Source organism: Cebus imitator, unplaced genomic scaffold (assembly GCF_001604975.1).
Source record: "Cebus imitator isolate Cc_AM_T3 unplaced genomic scaffold, Cebus_imitator-1.0 Scaffold169, whole genome shotgun sequence".
In the NCBI taxonomy this organism is placed as follows: domain Eukaryota; kingdom Metazoa; phylum Chordata; class Mammalia; order Primates; family Cebidae; genus Cebus; species Cebus imitator.
Window position 1 is genome coordinate 197,230 of NW_016107484.1, and position 10,430 is coordinate 207,659.

The 10,430-nt window shown below is 50.3% G+C and overlaps 1 protein-coding gene across 5 annotated transcripts in view; it reads right to left on the reverse strand.

Moving 5' to 3' along the window:
* Positions 1 to 10,430, reverse strand: part of CAMKK2 (calcium/calmodulin dependent protein kinase kinase 2) — a 56,614-nt gene that overhangs the window by 37,486 nt on the left and 8,698 nt on the right. Inside the window, exon 1 of one of the 5 annotated variants that reach the window (XM_017544254.2) lies at positions 10,268 to 10,387. The exons of the other annotated variants lie outside the window; for them this stretch is intronic. The gene's annotated coding sequence lies outside the window, so the exon portion shown is untranslated. Of the gene's footprint in view, positions 1 to 10,267; positions 10,388 to 10,430 lie in introns of those variants that run through there. 5 annotated transcript variants of the gene reach the window in all.

Consider the following 10,430-nt stretch of genomic DNA (forward strand, 5'->3'; position numbering starts at 1 on the left):
ACCATGTTGACCAGGATGGTCTCGATCTCTTGACCTCGTGATCCACCCGCCTCGGCCTCCCAAAGTGCTGGGATTACAGGCTTGAGCCACCGCGCCCGGCCGCATCTTCTCATTTTAAAAGCCCCTTCTCATACACCATGACAGCAATTCCTAAGTCAATTCTTATAGGAACAAGTATAAGAAAACCCCCAAATAGAGCACATATGTCCCCTACAGAATTGACAGCTGCTTCCAGCTCAAGCCAACTGTTGCTCAGCAGGACTCTGGGCCTACTATTGCCCTTTGTTTTTTCCCAAGAGATGCCCTAAGGAGGTTAATAAGGTTGCCTGACCTTTTCACATTAGCAATTGATCCAAATATTTTTAAATGCTGGGCACTAAAAATGAAGGTCAGGGCCGGGCACGGTGGCTCACACCTGTAATCCCAGCATTTTGGGAGGCCAAGGCAGGCAGATCACTTCAGGACAGGAATTGCAGATCAGTCTGGCCAACATGGTGAATCCTTGCCTCTACTAAAAATACAAAAATTAGCCAGGGATGGTGGCACATGCCTGTAATCCCAGCTACTCAGGAGGCTGAGGCAGGAGGATCGCTGGAACCGGGAGGTGGAGGCTGCATCAGCCAAGATCGTGCACTGCACTGCAGCCTGCGTGACAGAGCAAAACTGTCTCAAAAAAAAAAAAAAAAGATTGGACGGGAATCAAGTATATGCCACAATATGGATGAAGCTCTAGAGTATTATGCTAACGGAAGGAAGCCAGTCACAAAAGGTCATATATATACATGATTCTATTTATATGAAATTTTTAGAACACGCGACTCGAAAGTGGACTAGTAGTTGCCTAGGACTATGGGGATGGTGACGTTAGCAGGTGTGGGGAATGACCGCTAAGGGGTACGGGGTTTCCTTTTGGGGCGATTAAAATGTTTTGAAACTAGAGAGAGGTAATGGTTGCACACCATTGCGAATGTACTAAATGCTACTAAACTATATGCTTTAAAGTGGTCAATTTTATGTTATATGAATTTTTATCTCAATTTTTTTAAACAAGGCAGGGTGCAATGGCTCACGCCTATCATCTCAGCACTTTCGGAGACCGAGGTGGGTGGATCACAAGGTCAGGAGTTTGAGACCAGCTGATCAACATGGTAAAACTCCATCTCTACTAAAAATACAAAAATTAGCCAGGCATGGTGGCACACACCTGTAATCCCAGCTACTCAGGAGGCTAAGGGAGGAGAATCACTTGAACCCAGGAGGCGGAGGGTGAAGTGAGCTGAGATCACACCATGGCACTCCAACCTGGGCGACAACATGAGACTCTGTCTCAAAAAAAGGAAAGAAAAAACAAAAAGGCCGGGTGCAGGGGCTCACGCCTGTAATCTCAGAACCTTGGGAGGCCGAGGAGGGTGGATCACCTGAGGTCACGAGTTTGAGACCAGCCTGGCCAACATGGTAAAACCCTATCTCTACCGAAAACACAAAAATTAGCCAGGCATGGTGGCAGGCACCTGTAATCCCAGCTACTCAGGAGGCTGAGACAGGAAATCACTTGAACCCGGGAAGCAGAGGTTGCAGAGTGAGCCGAGATCGCGCCACTGCACTCCAGCCTGGGCGACAGAACAAGACTCATCCCCCACCAATAAAAGATTAACACATCCCCTTAGGCTATCAAATCTTACCATCTCTGGGACAGAACATTAACCTTTGGTTCACATGTTTGACAAATTCTGCGGGACAAATGTCACAGGTTCCGCTGGAATTCAGGGAGTACATCCGTGGACAGACACCTGTGGTTGATGGCCACTCCATGCCAATCACCCATATCACAAAGGGTCTCTCTGGAGGTCCCAGGAAAACAGCAGGGACTCGGTAGAGAGCTTATGAATGAATAAAATGGTATCTCTGATGACACTGGGTGGTGGTGGGTGGGGAACAGAGAGGAAGGTACAGACAGCGGAAAGACAGAGCTCCCTGGAGGATCTGGCTGAGAGGCAGAAAACGTCTCTCAGCCTTCTCGGACAGAGAAGAATTGATGGAATAGCTACTATGCCAAGCAGGTAGCAGGAAAGTCCAACGGGAAAGGCAAAAGGGAAAAACACAACATTTCAGCGCTGACACGGGCCTGATTCATGCACAGAGAGTGTGGTAAAAGAACACCAAAGAATCCAATCATGTGGCAAGATGCTCAGTCGCATAGTGAGAGAACTGCAAATTCAAACTACAGTGAGGCAGCCTGGTGGTTCCCCAGAAACTTAAACATGGAGTTACCATATAACCAACAACTCCTCTCCTAGGTATAGACCCAAAAGAATTGAAAGCAGGGACTCAAACAGATACTTGTACACCAGTGTTCACAGCAACATCATTCATAATAGCCAAAAGGTGGAAATAACCAAGTGCCCATCAACAGACGATGAATAAACAAAATGTGGCAGAACCACACAACAGAATGCTATACAGCCACAAAAGGAAGAAAACTGACTCACGCTACAACACAGACAAACCGTGAAGACATACGCTAAGTGAAACAAGCCAGATACTAAAAAACAAGTATGGTAAGATTTCAGTTACATAAAGAATCTAGAATAGTCTGATTCAGGCCAGGTACGGTGGTTCACACCTGTAATCCCGACACCTTGGGAGGCCGAGGCGGGGGGATCACTTGAGGTCAGGAGTTCCAGACTAGCCTGGCCAACATGGTGAAACTTGATCTCTACTAAAAATACAAAAATTAGCTGGGCTTGGTGGTGGGCGCCTGTAATCCCAGCTACTCAGGAGGCTGAGGCAGGAGAATCACTGGAACCCAGGATGCAGAGGTTGCAGTGAGGCAAGATCATGTCACTGCACGCCAGTCTAGGGGACAGAGGGAGACTTCATCTCAAAAAAAAAAAGAGAGTGTGTGTGTGTGTGTGTGTGTGTGTGTGTGTTTTAGTAGAGACGGGGTTTCTCCATGTTGGTCACGCTAGTCTCAAACTCCTGACCTCAGGTGATCCACCCGCCTCGGCCTCCCAAAGTGTTGAGATTACAGGTGTGAGCCACCATGCCCGGGCAAAAAAAAAGAAATTTTAAAGGAAAGAAAATACCTGTAGCCAGGATAGGAGTTATGATAAGGCCTCATATGCTATGGGATCCGATGGGGCTGGAGGTCTTATCTCCTATTCCTCTATCCCCCACCCTCCTTACTGTATCTGAGAAAGAAACCATCAACTCTGTCCCTGTTTCAGCTTCTCTGTCAATGACAGAATACAACTCAAGTTCAATATTTCTGTGTGCCCCTAGCTGCTGCTACTTTACCTATCCTTTTCATGATCCTTATCTCCCAGAAGAGGAAACTCAGATCCTCTGAAGTTCAGCTTAAAGTAATCCTGTAAAGCATCCTGTAAAGTCGGTGCCATCTGATAGTCACAGGATTAGATGAACCAAGCACTCAGAATCACACCCGGCACGTGCTCAGAAACTGTTACCTCAACAATTACCTGCTGGATGCTGATATGGTTTGACTCTGTGTCCCCACCCAAGTCTCATCTTGAATTGTACTCCCATAATTCCCATGTGTTGTAGGAGGGACCTGGTGGGAGATCACTGAAACGTGGGGGCGGTTTCTCCCATACTGTTCTCATGGCAGTAAGTCTCACCAGATCTGATGGTTTTTAGCAGGGGTTTCCACTTTGGCATCTTCCCCATTCTGTCTGCCTGCTGCCTTCCATGTAAGACGGGACTTGCTCCGCCTTGCTTTCTGCCGTGATTGTGAGGCTTCCCCAGCTACGTGGAACTATAAGTCCAATTAAACCTCTTTCTGTTGTAAATCGCCCAGTCTCAGGTATGTCTTTATCAGCAGCACAAAAACAGACTAATCCAGTTGCCCATGGCCTGCTGTGGTAGATAGCCTATGCTCTGGAATGTTCCCATGAGGACTGATGTCCAGGCGAGGCAGCCTGCTCCTGGGTGTGTCCCTCAGCCCTGGCCGTGTGGCCTGCGTCCCCAAGGGCAGGCAGTCTCTCCCCCATCCTAGAGCTGCCTCTGATAGGGCTGCAAGGGTTCCTGAGAAGAAAATGAGGCCTGGCAGTGCCTGGGAAAGTCAATGAAGATTTTTTTTTTTCCACCAACAGAAATACAATTGCTTATCAATCCCTACTCCAGGCCAAGGGCGCCGAGGCATCCGCCCCCGGCAAGGCTGCTTTTAATCAGCCTCCTTGGCAAGCTGGCATCTTGACGGGGCCTCCCTCACAGCTCTGACGGAGTCTCAGCCTTTTTGGTCTGGAGGAGGACGGAGAGGAAAGATGCCTCAGACCCAGGACAGTGGCCTCAGCGCTGGTGGGGCAGGCATGAAACCCCAGAGCTCAGCAGAGAGGAGCCCAGGGGACGCAGGCCTCAGTACCACAGGATATGACAGGACGAGGTGCATCCAGGGGCTTTTCTTTTCTTTTTTTTTTTTGAGACAGAGTCTCACTTAGCCGCTCAGGCTAGAGTACAGTGGTATGATCGTGGCTCACTGCAAACACCGTCTCCGGCTTCAAGCAGTTCTCCCATCTCAGTCTCCCAAGTAGCTGGGATTACGGGCGCCCGCCTTCATGCCTGGCTAATTTTTGTATTTTAATAGAGATGAGGTTTCACCATGTTGGCCAGGCTAATCTTGAACTCCTGACCTCAGGTGATCCGCCTACCTTGGCCTCCCAAAGTGCTGGGATTACAGGCTTGAGCCACCATGCCCGGCCATCCAGGGGCTTCTTGTCTCACAGATGCCTACAGAGTCTAGGCCAGTGTCCTGAATGGTTTGGGGGTCACAGGCCCTACAAAGATCTGATGAAAGCTACCAACGCTCTGTCCAGGAGAAAGAAATCATGCAAAGAGACAATAGTTCAGCCTGGAAACAGCAACAGCTAACATTCAACTGAGCTCTCAACAGGCAGCCAGCACGAGCTAACTGCCTGGCCATGTAACCCTCACAGGACAGGCCCTCTGCCAGGGACAGACAGTGAAGCATTCGATTCCAGGGATGGAGAGAGGGAGGACCTTTTTGCAAAGTTGGTTGGATTTGACAAAATGTCGGCCCTGGCCCCGCATCCTTGCCCAAGAAATCCAAGCAGAGGCCATCCCCCAAGGCCGTGCCTCTACCCTCTTCCCTCTCACAGGGCAGCTTGTCCTGAGCCACCAGAGCCTTCCTGGAGCAGATGGACCTGGGACCCGGGCCAGGATGAGGGAAACGTTCCTTCCTCTGCCAGGAAGCCAAGTGGCACAGGCCTCCAGGAAACACCTTCTCATTTCCTAGGGGCTGTTTCCAAGCTGCGTCCACTGCCTCCCCCACAGCAAGCTGCCCATGGAGGAGGTGCTCCCAAGCCCAGACACCCCTGAGGCTGCCTCATCCCAGGCACAACATAAAGGCCCAAAACAGCTTCAAGGATCCTGCCAAGGCCACAGACGATGTCCCGCCTAGGACATCAGTATCCCCCCTGGGAAAATGAGCTCAGCCAGCCATACTCTGTCTCACATGGGGAAACTGAGGCCCACAGAGGTCCTCAAGGAAATTCATTCATTTGTTCTTTCATCGAGTAATTATAAAGGAATGATCATCTGCAGGATAAACAAAACGGATGTGGTTTTGCCCTCAAGGGATTGACAGTCCAGTGAGGGATACCAACATTTAAAAGTAGGTGCACAAGGCTGGGCACGGTGGCTCACACCTGTAATCCCAGCACTTTAGGAGGTCGAGGCGGGTGGATCACCTGAGGTCAGGAGTTCGAAACCAGCATGGCCAACATGGTGAAACCCCCGTCTCTACTAAAAATGCAAAAATTAGCTGGGCATGGTGGCTTGCACCTATAATCCCAGCTACTTGGGCCTGAGTCAGGAGAATCATTTGAACCCGGGAGGTGGAGGTTGCAGTGAGCCAAGATCACGCCACTGCACTCCAGCCTAGATGACAGAGCGAGACTTTGTCTAAAAAAAAAAAAAAAGTAGGTGAGAGCCAAGGGTGGCTCACACCTTTAATCCCAGCACTCTGGGACGCCGAGGTGGGCAGATCACAAGGTCAGGAGTTCGAGACCAGCCTGGCCAACATGGTGAAGCTCCATCTCTACTAAAAATACAAAAAAAATTAGCTGGGTGCGGTGGTGGGCACCTGTAATCCCAGCTACTCAGGAGGCTGAGGCAGGAGAATCATTTGAACCCAGAGGTAGAGGTTGCAGTGAGCCGAGATTGCACCACTGCATTCCAGCCTGGGTGAGAGGATGAGACTCTGTCTTAAAAAAAAACAGCAGATGTACAAGTGAGTCTACAAGCACAGACTAGGGCCGAAGACCAGGGTGTGACCAAAGAGAACAGCAGAGGGGCCTACTTGAGATCTAAGGGTGGGTGAAAAAAGGCCCCTCTTGGGGAAAGGCTATTTAGGCTGAAACCTACAGAGTGAGTAGGTGCTAAGGGAGGAGGAATTTGTTCCCAGCAGAGGAAACAGCTTCTGAGAAGGCCCCCTGTGGAAAAGAGGTGGGAGAGGGAGGGCAACAAAAACAAGGTCCCAGGGTCTAGAGCCGGGAGCAGGCAGCAAGTTGAGGAGCAGGGGCTGGAAGGAGCCAGAGCTTTGTGGGAAGCCGATGATGACGACGACTAGAGCCAAGGGCGGCCCAGGGCAAAGCTACAGGGACTGGGCTCGGACCCTGCTGTGAGTTGACCTGTGTCCCCCAAAAAGGTATGTGGCAGTTCTAACCCTCAGGACCTCAGAATGTGGCCTTATTTGGAGATAGGCCTTTACAGAGATGATGAAGTGAAAATGAGGTCATTAGTCCAACAGGCCTAGTCTAGTAAAGGGGAAATGCAGACGCACAGACAGCACAGAGGGAGACGGCCACGCGGACAAGGAGGCGGGTGGGGGCTCCTTCTATAGGCCTAGGAGCGTCAGAGATTGTCAACAACCACCAGCCACCAGGACAGAGGCCTGGAACAGACTCCCCTCCAGCGCTCAGAAGGAACCAGTCCTGCTGAAGCTTGATCCAGACTTCTGGTCTCTAGAACTGACAGAACAGACCTCTGTCTTTGAAGCCACCCAGCGAGTGGGGCTTGGTCACAGCTTCTCTAGGAAGACAATCCAGCACCCCACCCAACCAGTAGGGTTCGGGGAAGCCGGCTGCCTTGGAGGCCACAGACTCTGAAGCGTTTCCCAAAGCTCAAGGGGGAGACCTGAGAGGCTCAGCTGCATCTGTAGAGGCGGTGCTAGAATATTCCAGACCCAGGGCCCTTGTCTAGCTAAGCAGGATGATCAGATCCGGTGACACCAACTGCTACAACACGCACTCCTTCAGTGCTCTTTAGTTTGGGGCCAGTGAAACAACTGGGTCCCCAAAGACAAAAGCCCTCCCTTGTCAGATGGCAATCGAGATCTCTCAGGCTTCAGACACCCTGTCCTCACCATCGTCCCTAAAACAGAAAGGTTGCAAGCACTGACTCCCGGATGACATGTGGCCACCGACATGTTGGCTGTACACCAGGTTCAAAGCTATCTGAAGAAGAGGTGCTCATGGCCGTAATCCCAGCACTCTCGGAGGCTGAGGTGGGAGGATGGCTTGATGCTAAGAGTTCAAGATCAGCCTGGGCAACATAGTGAGACCCCATCTCTACAAAAATTTTTTTAAATCAGCTGGGGATGGTAGCTCACACCTGTAGTCTCAGCTACTCAGGAGGCTGAGGCAGGAGGATGGCTTGAGCCCAGGAGTTGGAGGCTGCAGTGAACTATGATTGTACCACTGCACTCCAGGCTGGGTGGCAGAGTGAGAGCCTATCTCTAAATAAATAAATAAATAATGATTTGAATGAGATGCCAACGTTTCAGAGCCAAGAGATTTCAGAAAAAAGTGCAGGTTTCCAGATTCTCTTGAAGAACTGCACACTGATAGCACTGGGCCTGTGTTCTATCCTGGCAACCACTCGCTGCAGCTCTGGCAAGGGACACGCTCGCTAGCACGCCGCAGTCCTCCCCACTCCCCAGTGCCTCCCAGAAGCTGAGGACAGGCTGCCTGCCGCAGGCCACGCCCTCCCCTTGGCTCACATCTCACGCCCTGCCTCCCCACTATAGGTGCCTGAGTCTGCAGCCCCTGCTTTTGAGTCACTGAACATCAGTGCGAAGACGGGCACACATCGGTGGTCACCTGCTCTGACGTTTCATTCAACTAATGAGAAAAATGAAGGCTCAGAAGGATTTACTGATTTGCCCAAATCACGCAGTGGTTCCAGGCAGGGCGACAATTGGGCTGACTGTTGTTGTTGTTGTTGTCGTTTTTGAGACGAAGTCTTGCTCTATTGCCCAGGCTGGAGTGTAGTGGTGCGATCTCAGCTCACTGCAACCTCCGCCTCCCAGGTTTAAGCAATTCTCCTGCCTCAGCTTGCCAAGTAGCCGGGGACTACAGACACACCACCATGCCCAGCTAATATTTGTATTTTTCAGTGGAGGCAGGGTTTCACCATGTTGCCCAGGGTTGGTCTCAAACTCCTGACTTCAAGTGATCCACCCGCCTCAGCCTCCCAGAGTGCTAGGATTACAGGTGTGAGTCCACATGCCCGACCAGGCTACGTTTTTCAGGAAGGGGCCAACAATTACAGGTGCAGCCTTGCCATGTCCACATACTGCATTCTGAATAAAGTCCAGGCTGGGCCAAAATCTCTAACCAGGGAGAACATGCAGCCCATTCCTCTGCCTTCCTGGGAACCTCGACCTGTGTTTGAGAGAGACAAGAACAAAGGCACAGGGTCTCAAAGTGCTTGGAGGAGAAGCTGGGCGCAGTGGCTCACGCCTGTAATCCTAACACTTTGAGAGGCTGAGGTGGGTGGATCACCTGAGGTCAAGAGTTCAAGACCAGCCTGGCCATCATGGTGAAACCCTATCTTTAAAAAAATAAAATAAAATAAAAATTTTTTTTAAAAAAAAAGGGCTTGGAGGAGAAATGCACAGGGTTTGGGCACAGGGACATGGACATGACTAACTCATGAGAGCTGTGACTTTGCCCTCGTTTACAGCTGAATTCTAGGGCCTAGAACTTTCTAGGACACTGCTAGCAGTCAGTAAATACTGGCCAGAAGTTGTTATTTCTTCCATCCCAAGGCCACTAAGAAGGTCAGAAGCTTTCGTTATCTGGCCTATAGTTGACGTTTCTTTAGTCTGATAACAGTAGCTCAATATATGTCTGGGAAGGCATCCCTCCATGTGAGAGGTTGCCCTATGGAGCTGACCCTACCATCAGCTTCAGAGATTCAAACATGACTCAAGCCTGGCCAGCCAGTCATCAATTGCTCTGGTCAAGTGTGTAACTCAAGAGTATATGTGACGCTGAGTGCAGTGGCTCACACCTGTAATCCCAGCACTTTGGGAAGCCAAGGTGCGCAGATCACTTGAGGCCAGGAGTTCGAGACCAGCCTAGCCAACATGGTGAAACTCCATTTCTACTAAAAATACAAAAATTAGCCGGGCATGGTGGCACATCCCTGTTATCCCAGCTACTCAGGAGGCTGAGGCATGAGAATCGCTTGAACCCAGGAGGAGGAGGCTGCAGTGAGCTAAGATCACACCACTGCACTGCACTCCAGCATGGGCAACAGAGTAAGATCTTATCTGAAAGAAAAAAAAAAAAAAAGAAAGAGAAGAGCAGATGTGTGGGCCGGGCACGGTGGCTCACACCTGTACTTCTAGCACTTTGGAAGGCTGAGATGGGCAGATCCCTTGAGCCCAGGAGTTTTGAGATTGGCCTGGGCAACATGGGGAGACCTCATCTCTACAAAAATACTAAAAGCTAGCTGGGCATGGTGGTGTACACCTGTAGTCCCAGCTACTAGGGAGGCTGAGGTGGGAGGATCATTTGAGCTGGGGAGGTTGAGGCAGCAGTGAGTAGTGATCACACCACTGCACTCCAGCCTGGGTGACACAGTGAAACCCTGTCTCAAAAAAAGAGAGATGACCCAAGTCAGTCTATTGGGTCTTATTCTGTGGTTTTGTGGAAGTGTTGAAAAGAACGTCCTTTCTATTGAAGCTAGAGCTCAGAGGATAGATTTCTAAAGCTATCAGGGGCTGGGGAGAACCCTGCTTCAGAATGAAGTCTCAGAAAAGAGAGGTAATGGATGGAAAAGAGCTGAGACTGAAGACAGTGTTTGGGCACCTGGATTCGGCCATGCCTGAAGCTCATATATCTCAGGAGTTTTTAACTACATGAGTCAACACATTTCCATTTTTGCTTATGCTATTTCATAATAACTTTTCCATCATTAAGAGTCAAGGGCCCTGACTTACCAATGACAGAGGTGACTGAGAGGAAAGCTGCTATCTCCCTACACCCCAAGGCTCTTATCCAAGCCAAACTGCCAGGCAGCTGCAAGGCCTCTGGCAACGTGGACAGCCTTCGCCTTGGCAGGCAGAAACCAGCACTTCCAACACTGCTTTTCTTTTTCTTTTT